At 38.3% G+C, this 22,189-nt stretch overlaps 1 pseudogene; it reads left to right on the top strand.

Moving 5' to 3' along the window:
* The first annotated feature begins 194 nt into the window (after positions 1–194).
* On the top strand, positions 195–21,905 carry LOC118884887 (annotated as a pseudogene).
* The last annotated feature ends 284 nt before the right edge of the window (positions 21,906–22,189 follow it).

Here is a 22,189-nt window from a genome sequence, read left to right on the forward strand (position 1 = left end):
TTCTCATTGCGGTGGCTTCTCTTCTTGCAGAGCGTAGGCTCTAGGCACGCGGGCTTCAGTAGTTGTGGCACACAGGCTCAGTAGTTGTGTCGCATGGGCTTAGTTGCTCCGCAGCATGTGGGATCTTTCCAGACTGGGGATTGAACCTGTGTCCACAGCATTGGCAGGCGGATTCTTAACCACTGTGCCACCAGGGGAGTCCCAATGCCACTTCTAAGTATATATTCAAGAGAAATGATTACATTTATCCACAAAATTATATGGGTAAGGATGTTAATAGCAGCTTTGTTTATTTTAACCCCAAAATGTTACCAACCAAAATGCCCTAGCAGGATGCATAAGAATATTGTATTACATAACAGTATGAAAAAAGAAAGTACTGGTACATTTACATAGATGAGTCTTAAAGGTATTATGCTGAGTAAAAGAAGTCAGTCACAAAAGAGTATGTACTGTATGGTTTCATTTATGTGAAGTTCAAAAGTAGGTAAAACTAATCAATTATGATAGAAGTCAGAATATTGGTCACCCAGGGGGTATAGACTGGGAAGGGGCATGACTGAAACTTGTATGTTAGAAAAACTCTGTGTCTCAGTCTGGGTGGTAGTCACCCTCTTGTACACATAAAATAATCAAGCTGTATACTTAAGATCAGTGTCTTTTACATACTTTATGTGTATTATACTTCAATTTAAATAATCAAGGGGAAGAAGGATGGCACCATTTAATAATAGACTCTTGATGTCTCCCTAGTGTAGATTATTGTGTGTGGCTCGTGGACACCTGGCCCTTCAACAAAGCCTGCTAATTGATGGTTCTTAATCTCATAGCAGGGTCTGATGATTAGGACTAAAAGAAAAAAAAAGACCAAAATTTATTCATTTTTGGCTGGATACAGTGGGCATGATTTCATCCTTCCCAGTCTGGATACTAAATGAGAGTGATGAGCCGTGAGAATCTGAGAGTTGTAATGTAGGCTTAGAAGAATGCATGGTCTGTGCAGTTTTCTCACTTCAGATGTGGAAGATCAACCAGGTTCCAGAAACCTTAAAGGAGGTTCTATATGGATGATATGGCCCCTCCTCTGGCCTGGAAAAGCAAGTTTGAACAGTCTAGTCACAAGTGTAGCTCAGCATCCCAGAATGCAGTACTGGTGGAAATCCTGTTAAAGTGCCCACGCTTCTGCTTTAATGCAGGAGAACATCTGCTAGGAGTCCGTCTGTTTACATCAGGGTTCCCTGGGGTTTGCAGAAAGCATAGAGGTCCCTAGACCCCACCTTATCTTCCCAATGTATATATGGGGGGAGGGTGGTTTGGAAGAAAAAAATGGAGGAGAAAAAACTTGACATTTTGTGAACTCCATGGCAAATCTGGTCTCATTGCCTCATTTTTTTCCTCCTCACAGATAAGACTTCCCTGGATTCTAGGATTCTTGAATAGATGAATTCCAAGGAAGACTGTCTAATTCTTGCAATTCTAAACCCATGGGTCATGTAAGTTGGTTTTCAGTGTTAAATTCTGTCATTTTTTAGGTTATGTGAAGACTTTAATTTTTTATTCTGAAACTTCCCCAGTTCCTCCCATTTTTGGAGGAATGCACTCCAGGTCCCTCCTGTGTGCCCCAGTCTTCTCAAACCACTGTTCATATGTGTACTGGAGAAATCAGCATCTCCTAGGTACTCAGTCTTCTGTCTAGACCAGAGGTGAAGCAAAAACAAAGTCCCTTCAGAGAGATACTTGACCATCTCTTGTCAGTTCTGCAATTTGATGATAAAGGATGATTTCATTTGCACATGGGAAAGTTCTGAACTTTTCCATAGACCCATGTCTGCAGATAAAATAGGATTTAGTGTTGATGGGCCTCAGCTGCTGCTAAGGTGCTCAGTCCTTCTGAGGAAGCTGCAGGCTGCTTTAGGCTTAGGTCCTCACTTCATCCTGAGGCTAGCACTCGCCCACACCATGGCCTCCATCTCAGAGCTCACCTGCATCTACTGGGCCTTCATCCTGCACGACGATGAGGTTACGGTCATGGAGGATAAGATCAATGCCCTAATTATAGCAGCCAGTGTAAATGTTGAACCTTTCTGGCCAGGCTTGTTTGCAAAGGCTCTGGCATTGGGATCCTCATCTGCAATATAAGGGCTCAGGGACCTGCACCAGCAGCTGATCTTGCACCAGCAGGAGGTCCTCCCCCCTCCACCACTTCTGCCCCAGCTGAGGAGAAGAAAGTGGAAGCAAAGAAAGAAGAATTTGAGGAGTCTGATGTTGACATGGGCTTTGATCTTTTTGACTAAACCTCTTTTGTTACATGTTCAATAAAAAGCTGAACTCTCTAAAACAAAACAAAACAAAGACTGTGGTGGAATCCCAGGCTTTGTGAAGCCTTTAGGGGTGGGCAAGGAAATGATTAGAGCCCCCTTACAGATCCATGCTGGGAATTCCTGAGAGGTGAAAACCTATAGTAGGGTCCATTTTGTATCTGAAGAGCATGTACTGATTTCAGGTGATATATGTGTGACTCTGGATTAACCTATAACAGTATTCTCTGGCTCAGAAATGAGAAAATTGTCTAGGGAGGGATGGGAGATGGAGTAGCACGTAATAAGATACAATAGATAGGATGCTTCTAAAATGGCTCCCAATGATCCCTGCTTCCTGGTATTCACATCCTTCTGTAATCTCCTTTGCTTTAGTGTGGGTTAGATTTAGTGACTTGTTTCTAATGAATAAAATATGGCAAAAGTGATGGGATCTCACTGTTGAGATTAGGTTATAAAAGTCTGTAACTTTGTCTTGCTCACAACACTCTGGTTTTTCTTGCTTTCTCTGATGAAGCAAGTTTCCATGCTGTGATCTAAGGATGATCTCTGGCCAACAGCCAGTGAGGAACCAAGCACACTCCAAATTCTATCAGCAACTATATGAGTGAGTTTTGAAGCAGATCCTTCCCAATTTGAGCCTTGAGATGACTGCTGCCCCAGCTGACATCTTGACTGCAGTCTGAGAGGCAGAGGACCAAGTTCAGCTGCATACAGATTTCTGTCCCAAACTGATTTCTTATTCCTAGGAAAGTAAACTTTAAAAATCTTTCTTGAAGCTTTCAGTATTTTATCTTTTTATTTCTCTTTGGAAATTTTGCTAAAATGTACCTAGATGTAGGTACTTATTTTTTACTTAATTTTTTCAAAGATGTCACGTTTAGGACCGCAGTTATTTTATGTACCATTGAAAAGGAAAGAAAACATTGAATTAAACTATGACATGTCTCTGATATAAAGATGCATTTCAGTTTCATAGATGTTAAAATGAAAAATATGTCAGAATTAGTTATTAAATAGAATTTTATTAACTTGGTAGGCCTCTCTCAAATTAAGGACTTACATCCTTCTTTATTTTGAGGTAATTTTCATTGATTACTACTATCTCTCCTCAATTAGCTCTATTGTCTTCTGGGACTTATATTAAATGGTTGGTGGAAAATCAGTTTCTATCTTTTATGTTGTTTTGTTCCATACATTGCATCTCTTTGTTACATTTGGTTTCTTCTGGGCTGTATAGCAATTTAATCCCTGGCTTCCTAATTCACAATTCAGCTGTGTGCATTCTGCTTTTCAGCCCATTTATTGAAAGTTTTTTTTTTTTAACTTTTAAACTTTGAAATAATTATAGATACACGGGGAGTTGCAAAGATAGTGCAAAGATAGTCCTGATTATACTTCACGCAGTTTTTACCAATGGTTACAGCTTACATAATTAGAGTACAATATCAAAGCCCAGAATTAGACATTGGTACAATGTGTTTATATAGTTATGTCATTTTATCATGTGCATAGATTCATGTAATCACCACTGCAATCAACATACAGAACTATTCCACCCCCACAAGGATGTTTCTCACTCTACCCCTTTATAAATCACACCTGCACCCCACCCCACCATCCCTAACCCCTAGAAACCATTAATCTGTTTCACATCTCTATAATTTCATCATTTCAAGGATGTTATATAAATGGAATTGTGTAGTACATGACCCTTTGAGATTGGCTTCCAGAGCTAAACATAATGTTCTTGAGATCTATCTAAATTGTTACATGTATCAATAGTTTATTCCTTTTTAATGCTAAGTAGTATTACATGGTATGGAGAACCATTTTTGTTGTTTCCATTTTAGGCTACTACAGATAAAGCTGCTATGAACAATCAGGCACACAATGCTATGTGGGCAAATTCTTTCATTTCTCTGGGATAAATGTCCAGGAGTACAACTGCTGAGTTATATGGTAAGTTTATATATATATATATATATATATGTATTTTAAAATGAAGTATAGTTGATTTACAATGTTGTGTTAGTTTCAGGTGTACACCAAAGTGATTCAGTTTGTGTGTGTATATATATATATTCTCTTTCAGATTCCTCTCCACTATGGGTTAGTACAAGATACTGAATATAGTTCCCTGTGCTATACAGTAGGTCCTTGTTTATCTATTTCATATAGTGTGTATTTGTTAATCCCAAACTCCTAATTTACTCCCCACCCCCGCCATTTATTTTTTAAAGAATTGCCAAACTATTTTTCCAGAGTGGCTATACCATATTACATTCCCACCAGGAATATGTAAGAGATCCATTTCTCAACATCCTTGCCAGAATTTATAGTATTGTTGCTATTTTCAATTTTAGATTTTCTAATAGGCATGTGGTGGTTTGTCATAGTGGTTTTAATTTTGCTTTTAGCTAATGGCTGGTGACACCAAATATCATTTCATGTACTCATTTGCCATCCATAAATTCTCTTTGGTGAAATATCTCTTCATGCCTTTTGGCCATTTTCTAAATATAATGTTGTTGTTGTTGTTTTTAACTGCTGAGTTTTGGGTGCTTTATATATTCTATTTATGAGTTCTCTGTTAGATTATTGGGATTTGTTGGATTTCTGGTTGGGTATGCAAATATTTTCTTCCAGTCTGTAGCCTGTCTTTTCATCTGCTTAACAAGGTTTTAGCAGAGCAAAAGTTTTATATTTTGATAAAGTCTAATTTATCCCTTATTTCTTTTATGATCATGCTTTTGGTGTCATGTGTAATGTGTCACCACCAATAATTCAGTCAGAAATATTTTGTGTTTTATCTTCTAACAGGTTTATACTTTTACAATTTATTATCTATTGTAAGCTAAATTTTGTATGTGGTATAATTTTTAGGTAGGTTATTTTTCCTATGGATATTCAATTGCTCCAGCACCATTTGTTGAAAAGACTATCCATCTTCCATTGTACTGAGTTACATCTTTGTCAAAAATCCATTTTCCATACTTGTGTAGGGCTATTTCTTTATCCTCTGTTCTGTTCCATTGACTTTATACCCAACCCCTGTCAATATCATACAGTAGAGTACTATAGCTATGTAATTAGCCTTAAAACTAGGTAGAGGGAATCTTACCACTTTATTCTTCTTTTTCAGAATTGTATTAGCTACTGCAGTTTGTCTCTCCACATAAATTTTAGAATATTGTATTACAAATCTTGCTGAGATTTTGATAGGAATTGCATTAAACCTGTATATCAGTTAAGGGAGAACTGACATTTTACTATGTTAAATTTCCAATCTCTTAACAAGGAATACCTATTTATTTAGATCTTAAATTTCTTATCAGTGTTTTGTACTTATCTGCTTATAAGTGCTGTACTTGTTTTGTTTGATTTACACCTAAGTATTTAATTCTTGACACAGTTGTAAATGGTATTGTATTTTTGTTTCCACATGTTCATTGCTAGTAATAGAAATACAACTGATTTTGCAAGTTGATCTAGTGTCTTATGACATTGCCAAAATCACTTATTTCTAGAAGTTTGTCTGTAGTAGATTCCGTGGGATTTTCTACATAAACCATCACATCATCTGCAAAAAGGGACAGTTTTAGGCACTCCTTTCTGAGCTGTAAATGTTTAAATCCCTATTGTGCCTTATTTCACTGTGTAGAACTTATAGAGTTATGTTGAGTAGCAGTGGTGAGAGTGAACGTCTTTGCCTTGTTCCCAGTCTTACAGGTAAAGCATTCAGTCATTCACCGTTACATATGATGATAACTGTAGATTTGTTGTAGATACTCTTTATCAAGTTGAAGAAGCTACCCAATCATTCCTAGTTTCTGAAAGTTTTTTTTTTAAATCATGAATGGGTTATGAATTTTGTCAAATACATTTTCTACATCAATTGATATGATCAAGTAATTTTCTAGTCTGTTAATATGGCAGATTACATTGATTTTCAAATATTGAACCAGCCTTGCACGTATTGAATGAACCCTACTTGGCATGATTAATAGTAATTCTTTATATGCTGCTAAATTCTATTAGTATTTTGCTAAGGAGTTGGCAGCTATATTCATGAGAAATATTTGTTGGTAGTTTTCTTTTTTGGACTGTCTGGTTTTGGTGTCTTGTCAATACTGGCTTCATAGAATGAATACTGGCATTTGGTATAAAGTTCGTTCTGGCTCCATAAGTGATCCTATGCTTCTCGAAGAGATTGTCTAGAATTGGAGTTGGTTCTTGAAATGTTTGGCAGTTCAACTGATCCTGTGGAAAGCTAAAAAGAAAGGAAAAAAAAAAGTTTGGAAGAATTCTCTACCAAAATTATCTGAGCCTAGAGATTGTATTTTGGGGGAGATTTTTTTTTTTAATGGTATTCACATTGCTTAATTTGTGTCATGCTTGCTTGCTTGCTTTATTTATTTATTTATTTATTTATGGCTGTGTTGGGTCTTATCTGAGCCTAGAGATTGTATTTTGGGGGAGATTTTTTTTTTATGGTATTCACATTGCTTAATTTGTGTATTTATCTATCTATTTATTTATTTATTTATTTATTTATTTATGGCTGTGTTGGGTCTTCGTTTCTGTGTGAGGGCTTTCTCTAGTTGTGGCAAGTGGGGGCCACTCTTCATCGCGGTGCGCGGGCCTCTCACTATCGCGGCCTCTCTTGTTGCGGAGCACAGGCTCCAGACACACAGGCTCAGTAATTGTGGCTCACGGGCCCAGCTGCTCCGCGGCATGTGGGATCTTCCCAGACCAGGGCTCGAACCCGTGTCCCCTGCATTGGTAGGCAGATTCTCAACCACTGTGCCACCAGGGAAGCCCAGGGGGAGATTTTAAATTATGAATTCAATTTCCTTAATAGTTGTATAGGGCTCTTCAAATTATCTATTTCATAATGATTAGTAATAGTTTGTTTTTCATTAAATTGATCCATGTAATATGATTCATTTATTGTTTTATTTATTATGCCTTCTTATTTATTTATTTGTATAATTCATTCACAATATCATACTCGTTTCAGGTGTACAGCATAGTGCTTCAGTATTTTTACAGATTATACTCCATTAAAGTTTATTACAAGATAATGGCTATAATCCCCTGTGCTATACAATATATCCTTATTGCTTATCTATTTTATACATAGTAGTTTGTATCTCTTAATCCCATACTCCTAATTTGCCCCTCCCTCTTTCCTCTCCCCTTTAGTACCCTCTAGTTTTTTTTGCTTTATCTGAGTCAGTCTCTGTTTTACATATACATTAGTGTGTCTTTTTTTTTTTAGATTCCACATATAAGTGATATCATATAGTAATTGTCTTTCACTCTCTGACTTATTTCACTAAGCATAATATTCCCTAGGTCCATCCATGTTGCTGCAAATGGCAGAATTTCATTCATTTTTATGGCTGAATAATATTCTATTGTGTATATATAGCATAACTTTTTTTTTATTAGGGTATAGTTGTTTTACAATGTTGTGTTAGTTTCTACTGTACAGTGAAGTGGAGTTCCCTGTGCTATACAGCAGGTTCTTTTTTTTTTTTTTTTTGAATTTTTGAAATTTATTTTATTCACTTTTCTATAGAGCAGGTTCTTATGAGTTACCTATTTTATACATATTAATGTATATATGTCAATCCCTATCTCCCAATTCATCTCCCCCCAACCCTTCCCCCTTGGTGTCCATACATTTGTTCTCTACATCTGTGTCTCTATTTTTGCCTTGCAAACCGGTTCATCTGTACCATTTTTCCAGATTTCACATATATGTGTTAATATACAATATTTGTTTTTCTCTTTCTGACTTACTTCACTCTGTATGACAGTCTCCAGGTCCATCCACATCTCTACAAATGACCCAATTTCATTCCTTTGTATGGCTGAGTAATATTCCACTGTACATATGTACCACATCTTCTTTATCCATTCCTCTGTTGATGGACATCTTGGTTGTTTCCATGTCCTGGGTATCGTAAATAGTGCTGCAATAAATATTGGGGTGCATGTGTGTTTTTGAATTATGGTTTTCTCTGGGTATATCCCCAGTTGTGCAATTGCTGGGTCGTATGGTAATTCTATTTTTAGTTTTTTAAGGAACCTCCATACTGTTCTCCATAGTGGCTGTATCAATTTACATTTCCACCAACAGTGCAAGAGGGTTGCCTTTTCTCCACACCGTCTCCAGCATTTATTGTTTGTAGATTTTCTGATGATGCCCATTCTAAACAGGTGTGAGGTGATATCTCATTGTAGTTTTGATTTGCTCTTCTCTAATAATTGGTGATGTTGAGCATTTTTTCATGTGTTTGTTGGCCATCTGTATGTCTTCTTTGGAGAAATGTCTATTTAGGTCTTCTGCCCATTTTTTGACTGGGTTTTTTTTTTTTTGATATTGAGCTGCATAAGCTGTTTATATATTTTGGAGGTTAATCCTTTATCCATTGATTCATTTGCAAATAGTTTCTCCCTTTCTGAGGGTTGTCTTTTCATCTTGTTTATAGTTTCCTTTGCTGTGCAAAAGCTTTTAAGTTTCATTAGGTCCCATTTGTTTATTTTTGTTTTTATTTCCATTATTCTAGGAGGTGGGTCTAAAAAGATCTTGCTGTGATTTATATCAGAGTGTTCTTCCTATGTTTTCCTCTAAGAGTTTTATAGTGTACGGTCTTACATTTAGGTCTTTAATTCATTTTGAGGTTTTCTTTGTGTGTATGGTGTAGGGAGTGTTCTAATTTCATTCTTTTACACGTAGCTGTCCAGTTTTCCCAGTACCACTTATTGAAGAGACTGTCTTTTCTCCATTGTATATCATTGCCTCGTTTGTCATAGATTAGTTGACCATAGGTACGTGGGTTTATCTCTGGGCTTTCTATCCTGTTCCATTGATCTGTATTTCTGTTTTTGTGCCAGTACCATACTGTCTTGATTATTGTAGCTTTGTAGTATAGTCTGAAGTGGGGGAGCCTGATTCCTCCAGCTCAGATTTTTTTTTCTCAAGATTGCTTTGGCTGTTTGGGGTCTTTTGTGTGGCCATACAAATTTTAAGATTTTTTTGTTGTAGTTCTGTGAAAAATACCATTGGTAATTTGATAGGGATTGCATTGAATCTGTAGATTGCTTTGGGTAGTATAGTCATTTTCACAATATTGATTCTTCCAATCCAAGAACATGGTATATCTCTCCATCTGTTTGTATCATCTCTGATTTCTTTCATCAGTGTCTTATAGTTTTCTGAGTACAGGTCTTTTACCTCCTTAGGTAGGTTTATTCCTAGGTATTTTATTCTTTTTCTTGCAATGGTGAATGGGATTGTTTCCTTAATTTCTCTTTCTGATCTTTCATTGTTAGTGTATAGGAATGCAGGAGATTTCTGTGCATTAATTTTGTATCCTGCAACTTTACCAAATTCATTGATTACCTCTAGTTTTCTGGTGGCATCTTTAGGATTCTCTATGTATAGTATCATGTCGCCTGCAAACAGTGACAGTTTTACTTCTTCTTTTCTGATTTGGATTCCTTTTATTTCATTTTCTTTTCTGATTGCTATGGCTAGGACTTCCAAAATTATGCTGAATAATAGTGGTGAGAGTGGATATCCTTGTCTTGTTCCTGATCTTAGAGGAAATGCTTTCAGTTTTTTACCATAGAGAATGATGTTTACTGTGGGTTTGTCGTATAGGGCCTTTATTATGTTGAGGTGGGTTCCCTCTATGCCCAATATCTGGAGAGTTTTTTTTTTAAATAAATAAATAAATAAAAGTATTTGCTTATTTATTTATTTATTTATGGCTGCATTGGGTCTTCATTGCTGTGCGTGGGCTTTCTCTAGCTGCAGCAAGCAGGGGCTATTCTTCGCTGTGGTTCACGGGCTTCTCATTGCAGTGGCTTCTCTTGTTGCAGAGCACAGGCTCTAAGTACATAGGCTTCAGTAGTTGTGGCACTCAGGCTCAGTAGTTGTGGCTTGTGGGCTGTAGAGCGCAGGCTCAGTAGTTGTGGCGCATGGGCTTAGTTGCTCCATGGCATGTGGGATCTTCCCGGACTGGGGCTCGAACCCATGTCCCCTTCATTGGCAGGCAGATTCTTAACCACTGTGCCACCAGTGAAGTACCTCTGGAGAGTTTTATCATAAACGTGTGTTGAATTTTGTGAAAAGCTTTTTCTGCATCTATTGAGATGATCATATGGTTTTTATTCTTCAGTTTGTTAATATGGTGTATCACATTGATTGATTTGTGTATATTGAAGAATCCTTGCATCCCTGGGATAAATCCCACTTGATCATGGTGTATGATCCTTTTAATGTGTTGTTGAATTCTGTTTGCTAGTATTTTGTTGAGGATTTTTGCATCTATATTCATCAGTGATATTGGTGTGTAATTTTCTTTTTTTGTAGTATCTTTGTCTGGTTTTGGTATAAGGGTGATGGTAGCCTTGTAGAATGAGTTTGGGAGTGTTCCTTCCTCTGCACTTTTTTGGAAGAGTTTGAGAAGGATGGGTGTTAGCTCTTCTCTAAATGTGTTATAGAATTCACCTATGAAGCATCTGGTCCTGGACTTTTGTTGGAAGATTTTTAATCAGAGTTTCAATTTTGTTACTTGTGATTGGTCTGTTCATATTTTCTACTTCTTCCTGGTCTTGGAAGGTTATACCTTTCTAAGTATTTGTCCATTTCTTCCAGGTTGTCCATTTTATTGGCATAGAGTTGCTTGTAGTAGTCTCTCAGGATGCTTTGAATTTCTGCGGTGTCTGTTGTAACTTCCCCTTATTCATTTCTAATTTTGTTGGTTTGACTCCTCTCCCTGTTTTTCTTGATGAGTCTGGCTAAAGGTTTACCAATTTTGTTTATCTTCTCGAAGAACCAGCTTTTAGTTTTATTGATATTGCTATTGTTTTGTTTCTATTTCATTTATTTCTGCTCTGATCTTTATGATTTCTTTCCTTCGACTAACTTCGGGTTTTGTTTGTTCTTCTTTCTCTAGTTCCTTTAGGTGTAAGGTTAGATTGTTTATTTGAGATGTTTCTTGTTTCTTGAGGTAGGATTGTATTGCTATAAACTTTCCTCTTAGAACTGCTTTTGCTGCATCCCATAGGTTTTGGATCGTCGTGTTTTCATTGTCATTTGTCTCTAGGTATTTTTTTATTTCCTCTTTGATTTCTTCAGTGATCTCTTGGATATTTAGTAGCGTATTGTTTAGCCTGCATGTGTTTGTGTTTTTACTTGTTTTTCCCTGTAATTTATTTCTAATCTCATAGCATTGTGGTCAGAAAAGATGCTTGATACAATTTCAATTTTCTTAAATTTACTGAGGCCTGATTTGTGACCCAAGATGTGATTTATCCTGGAGAATGTTCCATGTGCACTTGAGAGAAGAAAGTGTAATCTGCTGTTTTCAGATAGAATGTCCCATAAATATCAATTAAATCTATCTGGTCTGTTGTGTCATTTAAAGTTTGTGTTTCCTTATTAATTTTCTGTCTGGATGGCCTGCCCATTGATGCAAGTGAGGGTTAAAGTCCCCCACTATTATTGTATTACTGTCGATTTCATCTTTTATAGCTGTTAGCATTTGCCTTATGTATTGAGGTGCTCCTATGTTGGGTGCATATATATTTCTAATTGTTATATCTTCTTTTTGGATTGATCCCTTGATCATTATGTAGTGTCCTTTCTTGTCTTCTGTAACATTCTTTATTTTAAAGTCTATTATATCTGATATGAGTATTGCTACTCCAGCTTTCTTTTGATTTCCATTTGCATGGAATATCTTTTTCCATCCCCTCACTTTCAGTCTGTATGTGTCTCTAGGTCTGAAGTGGGTCTCTTGTAGACAGCATATATATGGGTCTTGTTTTTGTATCCATTCAGCAAGTCTGTGTCTTTTGGTTGGAGCGTTTAATCCATTTACATTTAAGGTAATTATCGATATATATGTTCCTATTACCATTCTCTAAATTGTTTTGGGTTTGTTATTGTAGGTCTTTTCCTTCTCTTGTGTTTCCTGCCTAGAGAAGTTCCTTTAGCATTTGTTGTAAAGCTGGTTTGGTGGTGCTGAATTCCCTTAGCTTTTGCTTGTCTGTAAAGGTTTAATTTCTCCATCACATCTGAATGAGATCCTTGCTGGGTAATCTTGGTTGTAGGTTTTTCCCCTTCATCACTTTAAATATGTCCTGCCACTCCCTTCTGGCTTGCAGAGTTTCTGCTGAAAGGTCAGCTGTAAACCTTATGGGGATTCCCTTGTGTGTTATTTGTTGTTTTTGCCTTGCTGCTTTTAATATTTTTTCTTTGTATTTAATTTTTGATAGTTTGATTAATATGTGTCTTGGTGTGTTTCTCCTTGGAATTATCCTGTATGGGACTCTCTGTCTGCTTCCTGGACCTATTAACTATTTCCTTTCCCATATTAGGTAAGTTTTCAACTATAATCTCTTCAAATATTTTCTCAGTCCCTTTCTTTTTCTCTTCTTCTTCTGGGACCCTTATAATTTGAATGTTGGTGCATTTAATGTTGTCCCAGAGGTCTCTAAGACTGTCCTCAATTCTTTTCATTCTTTTTTCTTTATTCTGCTCTGCTGTAGTTATTTCCACTATTTTATCTTCCAGGTCACTTATCCTTTCTTCTGCCTCAGTTATTCTGCTATTGATTCCTTCTAGTGTATTTTTCATTTCACTTATTGTATTGTTCATCTCTGTTTGTTTGTTCTTTAATTCTTCTAGGTCTTTGTGAAACATTTCTTGCATCTTCTCGATCTTTGCCTGCATTCTTTTTCTGAGGTCCTGGATCATCTTCACTATCATTATTCTGAATTTTTTTTCTGGAAGGTTGCCTATCTCCACTTCATTTAGTTGTTTTCTGGGGTTTTATCTTGTTCCTTCATCTGGGACATAGTCCTCTGCCTTTTCATTTTGTCTTTCTTTCTGTGATTATGGTTTTCGTTCTGCAGGCTGCAGGACTATAGTTCTTCTTGTTTCTCCTGTCTGCCTTCTGGTGGATGAAGCTAAGAGGCTTGTGCAAGCTTCCTGATGGGAGGGACTGTTGGTGTGTAGACCTGGGTGTTGCTCTGGTGGGCAGAGCTCAGTAAAACTTTAAGCCACTTCTCTGCTGATGGGTGGGGCTGAGTTCCCTCCTTTTTGGTTGTTTGGCCTGAGGCAACCCAGCACTGGAACCTACAGGCTGTTTGGTGGGGCTAATGGTGTGTGGACTCCACTCCGGGAGGGCTCCCACCAATGAGTACTTCCCAGAACTTCTGCTGCCAGTGTCCTTGTCCCTGCGGTGAGCCACAGCCATGCCCTGCCTCTGCAGGAGACCTTCCAACACTAGCACGTAGGTCTGGTTCAGTCTCCTATCGGGTCACTGCTCCTTCCCCCTGGGTCCTTCTTTGTGTGTGCCCTCCAAGAGTGGAGTCTCTGTTTCCCCCATTCCTGTCAAAGTCCTGCCATCAAATTCCGCTGGCCTTCAGAGTCTGATTTCCAGGGATTCCTCCTCCCATTTCCAGACCCCCAGGTTGGGAAACCCTCCGTAGGACTTAGAACCTTCACTCCAGTGGGTGGACTTCTGTGGTATAATTGTTCTCCAGTTTGTAAGTCACCCACCCAGCAGTTATGGGATTTGATTTTATTGTGATTGCACCCCTCGTGCCATCTCATTGCAGCTTCTCCTTTGTCTTTGGATGTGGGGTATCTTTTTTGGTGAGTTCCAGTGTTTTTCTGTCGATAACTGTTCAACAGTTAGTTGTGATTCCATTTCTCTTGCAAGAGGGAGTGAGCGCACGTCCTTCTACTCCACCATCTTGAACCAATCTCTACCATAACTTTTTTTTTTTAAACATCTTTATTGGAGTATAATTGCTTTACAATGTTGTGTTAGTTTCTGCTGTATAACAAAGTGAATCTGCTATATGCATATGTATATCCCCATATCACCTCCCTCTTGCATCTCCCTCCCACCCTCCTTATCCCACCCCTCTAGGTGGTGGCAAAGCACCGAGCTGATCTCCCTGTGCCATGCAGCTGCTTCCCACTAGCTACCTATTGTACATTTGGTAGTGTATATATGTCAATGCTACTTTCTTACTTCGTCCCAGCTTACCCTTCCCCCTCCCCATGTCCTCAAGTCCATTCTCTAAGTCTGTGTCTTTATTCCTGTCGTGCCTCTTGGTTCATCAGAACCATTTTTGTTTTTTAGATTCCTTATATATGTGTTAGCAGACGGTATTTGTTTTTCTCTTTCTGACTTACTTCACTCTGTATGACAGGCTCTAGGTCCATCCACCTCACTACAAATAACTCAGTTTCATTTTTTACTTTTTATGGATGACTAATATTCCATTGTATATATGTGCCGCAACTTCTTTATCCATTCATCTGTCGATGGACACTTAGGTTGCTTCCACGTCCTGGCTATTGTAAATAGTGCTGCAATGAACATTGTGGTACATGTCTGTTTTTGAATTATGGTTTTCTCAGGGTATATGCCCAGTAGTGGGATTGCTGGGTCATATGGTAGTTATTTTTTCAAGGAACCTCCATACTGTTCTCCATAGTGGCTGTACCAATTTACATTCCCACCAACAGTGCAAGAGGGTTCCCTTTTCTCCACACCCTCTCCAGCATTTGTTTTCTACCATAACTTCTTTATCCATTCATCTGTTGATGGGCAATTGGGTTGTTTCTATAGCTTGGCTGTTGTAAATAGTGCTGCTATGAACATTGGGGTGCATGTATCTTTTCTGATTAGTGTTTTTAGTTTTTTCCAAATATATACCAGGGATAGAACTGCTGGATCAGATGGTAGTCTATTTTTAGTTTTTTGAGGAACCTCCATACTGTTCTCCATAGTGGCTGTACCAATTTACATTCCAACCAGCACTGTGAGAGGGTTCCCTTTTCTCCACACTCTCTCCAGCATTTATTTGTAGACTTTTGGATAACTATTCTGACCATTGTGAGGTGATATCTCATTGTTGTTTTTATTGGCATTTCTCTAAGAATTAGTGATGTTGAGCATCTTTTCATGTGCCTGTTGGCCATCTGTATGTCTTCTTAGGAGAAATGTCTATTTAGGTCTTCTGCCCATGTTTTGATTGGGTTGTTTGTTTTTTCATATTGATTTATATGAGCTGTTTGTATATTTTGGAATATTAACCCCTTGTTGGTTGAATTGCTTGCAAATATTTTCACCCACTCTGTAGGTTGTCCTTTTGTCTTTTTGAAAGTTTCCTTTGCTGTACAAAAGCTTTTAAGTTTAACTAGGTCCCATTTGTTTATTTTTGCTTTTATTTCTTTTGCCTTGGGAGACTGATCTAAGAAAATATTGTGACGATTTATGTCAAAACAGGTTTCACCTAGGTTCTCTTCTAGGAGTTTATGGTTTCCGGTCTTACATTTAGGTTCTTGATCCATTTTGAGTTTATTTTGTATATGTTGTGAGGTAAATGTTTTAATCTCATTGTCTTACATTTAGCTGTCCAGTTTTCCCAGCACCACTGGTTGAAGAGAATGTCTTTTCTCCATTGTATATTCTTGCCTCCTTTGTCATAGATTAATTGACCATAGGTGCGTAGGTTTATTTCTGGACTCTCTTCTGCTCCATTGACCTGCATGACTATTTTTGTGCCAATACCATGCTGGGTTTTTTGTTGTTTTTTTTTTTTTTTTTACTGGTGAATAGTTGATTTACAATGTTGTTAGTTCCAGGTGTAGAGCAAAGTGATTCAGTTATACATATAACATCTTTCAGATTATTTTCCCTTATAGGTTATTACAAAGTATTAGGTATAGTTCCCAGTGCTATACAGTAGATCCGTGTTGGTTATCTGTTTTATATATAGTAGTGTGTACATTAATCCGCAACTCCTAGTTTATCTCTCCCGCACTTCCCCTTTGGTAACCATAAGTTTGTTTTCTGTATCTGTGGGTCTACTTCTGTTTTGTAAATAAGTTCATTTGTATCTTTTTAAGACAATATTTATCTATTTATTCATTGGCTGCCCTGGGTCTTAGTTGCAGTGTGCAGCATATTTGTTGCCACATGCAGGGTCTTCATTGCAGCATGTGGGATCTTTTAGTTGCAGCATGCGGGGTCTAGTTCCCTGAGCAGGAATTGAACCTGTAACCCCTGGACTGGGAGCGTGGAGTCTTAACCACTGGACCACCAGGGAAGTCCCTGCATCATTTTTTTAATATTCCACATATAAGTGATATCGTATGATACTTGCCTTTTTGTCTGGACTTTTTCTGTCTGGCTTACTTTTTTTTTTAAATTTATTTATTTTATTGCTGTGTTGGGTCTCCGTTTCTGTGCGAGGGCTTTCTCTAGTTGTGGCAAGCGGGGGCCACTCTTCATCGCGGTGCACGGGCCTCTCACTATTGCGGCCTCTCTTGTTGTGGAGCACAGGCTCCAGACGCGCAGGCTCAGTACTTGTGGCTCACAGGCCCAGTTGCTCCGTGGCATGTGGGATCTTCCCAGACCAGGGCTTGAACCCGTGTCCCCTGCATTGGCAGGCAGACTCTCAACCACTGCGCCACCAGGGAAGCCCCCTGTCTGGCTTACTTTTATTTAGTATGATAATCTCAAGGTCCATCCATGTTGCAGCAAACAGCATTATTTCATTCTTTATGGCTAATATTCCATCGTATATATATACCATATCTTCTTTATCCATTCATCTCTCTTTTTTAAATTTATTTATTTTTGGCTGCATTGGGTCTTCATTGCTGCACACAGGCTTTCTCTAGCTGTGGCAAGCGGGGGCCACTCTTCGTTGCAGTATGCAGGCTTCTCATTGCGGTGGCTTCTCTTATTGTGGAGCACAGGCTGTAGGTGCGGTGCGCAGGTTTCAGTAGTTGTGGCATGCGGGCTCAGTAGTTGTGGCTCATGGGCTCTAGAGCACAGGCTCATTAGCTGTGGCACACAGGCTGTTGCTCCGCAGCATGTGGGATCTTCCCAGACCAGGGCTTGGACCCGTGTCCCCTGCATTGGCAGGTGGATTCCTAACCACTGCGCCACCAGGGCTGCCCCCTCCATTCATCTCTTGATGGACATTTAGGTTGCTTCCATGTCTTGGCTATTGTAAATAGTGCTGCAGTGAAGTTTATCATGCTGTTTTGATTACTGGAGTTTTGTAGTACAGTCTGAAGTCAAGGAAGGTGACACGTCCAGCTTTGTTCTTTTTTCTCAGGATTGCTAGGCAATTCTGGGTCTTTTGTGGTTCCATTTGAATTTTAGGATTATTTGTCCTAGTTCTGTGAAAAATGTCATGGGTATTTTGATAGGGACTGCATTGAATCTGTAGATTGCTTTGGGAAGTATGGCCATTTTAACAATATTAATTCTTCCAAGAGTGTGTGGTATCTTTCCATTTCTTTGTATCATCTTCAAATTCCTTCATCAGTGTGTTACAATTTTCAGTGTATAGGTCTTTCACCTCGTTGGTTAAGGTTATTACTAGTTATTTTATTGTTTTTGACACTTTTAAATGGGATTTTTCCCCACTTTTTCTTATATTTCATTATTAGTGTAAATAAACACCATAGATTTCTGTATATTAATCTTGTATCCTGCAGCTTTGCTGAATTCATTTATTACTTCTTATATTTTTGGGGTGGGCACTTTGGCGTTTTCTATATAGGTTAACATGTCATTTGCAAATAGTGAGTTTTACCTGTTCCTTTCCAATTTGGATACATTTTAGTTCTTTTTCTTATCTGATTGTGGCTAAGATTTCCAACACTGTATTAAATAGAAGTGGCAAGAGCAGGTATCCTTTACTTGTTTCTAAATATTAGAGGAAAGGCTTTCAGCTTTTCACATTGAGTATTATGTTAATTGTAGGTTTGTCATAAATGGCCTTCATTTTACTGAGATATGTTCCATGTACACTCTCATACTTTGATAGGAATTTTTATCATGAATGGATGTTGAATGCTGTCAAATGGATTTTCTGTGTCTATTGAGATGATCATGTGATTTTTATTCTTCCTTTTGTTAATGTGGTGTATCATATTGATTGATTTGCTAATGTTAAACCATCCCTGTGAACCTGGAATAAATCCAACTTGATCATAGTGTATGATCCTTTTTATGTATTGCTGGATTTGGTTTGCTAATACGTTTAGGATTTTTGCATCTATATTCATCAAATATATTGACCTGTAATTTCTTTTTTTGTAGTGTCTTTGTCTGGTTTTGGTATCAGGGTAATGGTGGCCTTGTAAAAATGAATTTGGGAGTGTTCCTTCCTCTTAAATTTTTTGGAATAGTTTGAGGATAGTTATTAAATTTTCTCTATATGTTTTGTAGAATTCCCCAGTGAAGCCGTCCAATCCTGGACTTCTGTTTGTAGGGAGTTTTTAAAATTACAGATTCTATTTCACTTCTAGTGATCAGTTTGTTCAAATTATCTGTTTCTAATTGACTCAGTCTTGGCAGGCTCTCTGTTTCTAGAAACTTGTCCCTTTCTTCTAGCTTGTCCAATTTGTTGGCATATAACTGTTCATAGTGTTCTTTCATGATTTCTTGTATTTCTGTGGTATTGGTTATTTCTCCTCTTTCATTTCTTATTTTATTTGGATCCTGTCTCTCTTCTTTTTGGTGAGTGTGGCTAAAGGTTTGTCCATTTTTTAAAACTTTTCACAGAACCCGTTATTGGTTTTATTGATCTTTTCTATTTTTAAAAAAAGTTTATTTATTTATTTTTGGCTGCATTGGGTCTTAGTTGCTGTGCGCAGGCTTTCTCTAGTTGCAGCGAGTGAGGGCTACTCTTCATTGTGGTGCCTGGGCTTCTCACTGCAGTGGCTTCTCCTGTTGCAGAGCACAGGCTCTAGGCACACAGGCTTCAGTAGTTAGAGCACGCAGGCTCAGTAATTGTGGCTCACGGGCTCTAGAGTACAGGCTCAGTAGTTGTGGCACATGGGCTTAGTTGCTCCACGGCATGTGGGATCTTCCCAGACCAGGGCTCGAACCTGTGTCCCCTGCATTGGCAGGCGGATTTTTAAAATTTATTTATTTATTTATTTTTGGCTGTGTTGGGTCTTTGTCTCTGTGTGAGGGCTTTCTCCAGTTGCGGAGAGCGGGGGCCACTCCTCATCGTGGTGCACGGGCCTATCACCGTCGCGGCCTCTCTTGTTGCGGAGCACAGGCTCCAGACGCGCAAGCTCAGTAGTTGTGGCTCACGGGCCCAGTTGCTCCGCGGCATGTGGGATCTTCCTAGACCAGGGCCCGAACCCGTGTCCCCTGCATTGGCAGGTGGACTCTCAACCACTGCGCCACCAGGGAAGCCCTGCCAGGCGGATTTTTAACCACTGTGCCACCAGGGAAGCCCTCTTGTTTTTTAAAAATCTCTTTTATTTTTTTCCTCTCTGATCTTTATTACTTCCTTTCTTCTGCTGACTTTGGGCATTGTTTGTTCTTTTTCTAATTGTTTTAGGTGGTAGTTTAGGTTGGGTTTTTTTTTAAGATTTATTTATTATTTATTTTATTTATTTTTGGCTGTGTCAGGTCTTAGTTGAGGCATGTGGGATCTTTGTCGAGGCATGTGGGATCTTTTGTTGCAGTGTGTGGGCTTCTCTCTAGTTGTGGCATGTGGGTTTTCTCTCTCTAGTTGTGGTGCACAGGCTCCAGGGTGTGTGGGCTCTGTAGTTTGCAGCACGCAGCCTCTGTAGTTGAAGCATGCAAGCTTAGTTGCCCCGCGGCATGTGGGATCTTAGTTCCCTGACCAGGGATCGAACCCGTGTCCCCTGCACTGTAAGGTGGATTCATTACCACTGGACCACTAGGGAAGTCCCTAGCTTGTTTTTTTTTTTTTTTAGATTTTTTTCTTACTTCTTGAGGAAGGCCTGTATCATTATGAACTTCCCTCCTAGAACTGTTTTTGGTGCATCATAGATTTGGTAATGTGTTTTCATTTTCTTTTGCCACAAGGAGTTTTCTGATTTCTTTGATTTCATCATTGATCCATTGGTTTTAAAGTAGCATGTTGTTTAGTCTCTGTTTTCCTTCTTTTCCTGTTTTCTTTCTGTCGTTGATTTCTAGTTTCAAACGTTGTGGTCAGAAAAGATGCTTGAAATAATTTCTATCCTCTTCTTTGCTAAGGCTTTTGTGACCTAGTATGTGGTCTATCCTAGAAAACATTCCATGGGTGCTTGAAAAGAATGTGTATTGTTTGTTTTTGTTTGTTTTGGATGTAGTGTCCTGTAGATATCAATGAAGTACAACTGGTTTATTGTGTCATTTAGGATCTCTCTTGCCTTATTTATTTTGTCTGTATGATCCGTCCATTGATGTTAGTGGGGTGTTAAAGTCTCCTAATATTATTGCATTGTCAATTTCTCCCTCTGTGTCTGTTAGTATTTGCTGCATATATTTAGGTGCTCCTGTTTTGGGTGTGTACATGTTAACAAATGTAATATCCTCCTCTTGTATTTATCCCTATATCATTATGTAATGCCTTTGTCTTACTTTATGGCCTTTGTTTTGTTTGATATGGGTATTGCTACCCCCTTTTTCTTTTCTATTTGCATGACATATCTTTATCCATCCCCTTACTTTCAGTCTGTGTGTCTTTCGCCCTGAAGTGAGTGTCTTGTAGGCAGCATATTGCAGGTTCTTTTTCTTTTCCCCCAATCTGCCACTCTGTGTCTTTTGATTGGAGCATTTAGTCCAATGATGTTTAAAGTAATTATTGATAGGCGTATATTTATTGCCATTTAATCCTTGTTTTGCAGTCCTTTTTTTTTCTGATGATTTTCTTTTGTGATATGCTTGAGTTCCTTTCTTTTTATTTTATATTTTGTGAATCTATTGTATGTTTTTGCTTTGTAGTTACCGTGGAGTTCAAGTATGCTGACCCATAACTATATCTACTTGCTTTACACTGATAATCATTCAAGTTAAATCATGTTCTAAAAGATGTATTTTTTTTTTATTTTTTTTTAATTTTTTGGCTGTGTTGGCTCTTCATTTCTGTGCGAGGGCTTTCTCTAGTTGTGGCAAGCGGGAGCCACTCTTCATCGCGGTTCGCGGACCTCTCACTGTTGCAGCCTCTCTTGTTGCGGAGCACAGGCTCCAGTCGCACAGGCTCAGTAGTTGTGGCTCACGGGCCTAGTTGCTCCATGGCATGTGGGATCTTCCCAGACCAGGGCTCGAACCCGTGTCCCCTGCACTGGCAGGCAGACTCTCAACCACTGCGCCACCAGGGAAGCCCCTAAAAGATGTATATTTTTATATTTCCCTCCTCCCAGACTTTTATTTTGATGTCCTCTTTTATATCTTCATGTTTATCCTTTTACTGTTTATTATAGTTATCACTTTTATAATTCTAAAAATTTATTTTTAATCTACATACTGGGTTATTTAAGTAATCTTCAATCCTTAATATATATTTGCCTTTCCTATTGTGATTTCCCCTTTCCTATAGATTCTATGTAGCAGTATTGGGAGTGTGGGCTGTTGAAGTCAAGACTGCTGCTGAACTGGGGAATGAGGCATGGGATCAAGGTAAATTAAAATACCACAAAACTCTGAGATTCACTTGGTTATTTTTTCTTTTCCATTATGGTTTATTACAGGATATTGAATATAGTTCTCTGTGCTATACAGTAGGAACTTGTTGTTTATGCATTCTATATATAATAGTTTGCATGTGCTAATCCCAAACTCTCAATCATCCCTCCCCCACCCCACCCCCTTGGCAACCATAAGTCTTTTCTCTATATCTTTGAGTCTGTTTGTTTCATAGATAAGTTCACTTGTGTTATATTTTAGACTCCACATATAAGTGATATCATATGGTATTTGTCTTTCTTACTTCACTTAGTATGATAACACTTGTTTTTTTTCTTGATTCAGCAGTTCTCTGAATGCTGTACGCTTTTG

This window comes from Balaenoptera musculus, chromosome 19 (genome assembly GCF_009873245.2).
Source record: "Balaenoptera musculus isolate JJ_BM4_2016_0621 chromosome 19, mBalMus1.pri.v3, whole genome shotgun sequence".
Classification (NCBI taxonomy): domain Eukaryota; kingdom Metazoa; phylum Chordata; class Mammalia; order Artiodactyla; family Balaenopteridae; genus Balaenoptera; species Balaenoptera musculus.